The 1,496-nt window shown below is 37.5% G+C and overlaps 1 protein-coding gene across 1 annotated transcript in view; it reads right to left on the bottom strand.

Moving 5' to 3' along the window:
* The window catches only part of LOC106875554 (Golgi-associated PDZ and coiled-coil motif-containing protein), a gene marked incomplete at its 3' end in the record, with an annotated part of 492,718 nt that overhangs the window by 45,489 nt on the left and 445,733 nt on the right, over positions 1–1,496 (bottom strand). The gene's annotated exons all lie outside the window — the stretch shown is intronic.

Below are 1,496 nucleotides of genomic sequence, written 5' to 3'. Positions count from 1 at the left end.
ATCTCCGAGAACTACGTTAAGGGTATACGTGTCTGTGGAGTGCTCAGCCACTTGCACGTTAATTTCAAGAGCAGGATGTTCCATTGATCGGATCAATTGGAACCCTCGACGTCGTAAGCGACGAAGTGCCAACAACAACGTATGCATACATGTGTGCTGTAAAGAACTCATAATTTTATGTATGATGCTCTGGCTTTCTGCTGTGAATGTATTTTTTCGCTTTTTTTTAATGACTTTGTTCAGTGAAAAATGGCAGAGTCCATGGTGTTTCCTTGCCTCCATCTTTGGTGGAAGGAAGACAAGACGTTTTCTTCAGATCAAGCACCCGACTGAAATACTTGCTTAAGAATGTAGTTGATTAAAGAAACCTGAGGGCCAGGTGATGATGGTGTTAAACTCAATGACAGATTACGTTTAAAATAAAATAGAAAAAAAAAAGGGCATATTGATAATGTAGTCTTTGTTATACTATGTCTGAGCTGAAGCTGGGAAGACCATCTTAAATTCAAATAAAGATGGTACAGCTGTTGATCATAAGTCTACTGAAAATGAGCTGACCTGGGGCTAAATAACCACCCCCACAACAACAACAACAACCCCAGCTGCTGCCACCACTGCCACCACCACCTGTACAACTAAAATAGAATATTTATCAAACTTACTTCCAATTTTTATTTTAATGAGCGAATGATAACAAGTTTAAGCTTAGATATTTAATTATTGATTACAAATATGTATAATTAATAATTTGGTATAAATATGTAATTAGAAATCAAATTTGATAAAAGTAAAGAATTTATGTGTAAAAATAAAAATATATTTCTGGAAGTCCTTTAGGATGGAACTGTAAAAGACATATCTCAGCAAATCCTGAAAGATTATTTTAGAAAATGAGAAATAGCATAGATGTAATTAATTAATGAGAGTGAAAGGAGGAGTCTAAATTATAAGTAACAGATATATTTAATGTGAAAAGGAGGAGGAGCTAAATGAGAATTAACAAATATATTAATTAATGTGAAAAGGAGGAGAGCTAAATGAGAATTAACAAATATATTTAACGAGCGAAGTAGCTAGAAAATCTCTAAGTGATGCAAGTCATAACTATACTCTTTTATTTGTTTCAGTTATTTGACTGCGGCCATGCTGGAGCACCACCTTTAGTCGAGCAAATCGACCCCAGGACTTATTCTTTGTAAGCCTAGTACTTATTCTATTGGTCTCTTTTGCCAAACCGCTAAGTTACGGGGATGTAAACACACCACCATCGGTTGTCAAGCGATGCTGGGGGGACAAACACAGACACACAAACATACATATATATACGCATATACAACGGGCTTCTTTCAGTTTCCGTCTACCAGATCCACTCAAAAGGCTTTGGTCGGCCTGAGGCTATAGAAGAAGACACTTGCCCAAGGTGCCACGCAGTGGGACTGAACCCAGGACCATGTGGTTGGTAAGCAAACTACTTACCACACAGCCACTCCTGCGCC

Source organism: Octopus bimaculoides, chromosome 24, assembly GCF_001194135.2.
Source record: "Octopus bimaculoides isolate UCB-OBI-ISO-001 chromosome 24, ASM119413v2, whole genome shotgun sequence".
Taxonomy (NCBI): domain Eukaryota; kingdom Metazoa; phylum Mollusca; class Cephalopoda; order Octopoda; family Octopodidae; genus Octopus; species Octopus bimaculoides.
Note: the sequence above shows the minus strand (reverse complement) of the source record. Positions and strands in the feature narration are given on the sequence as shown.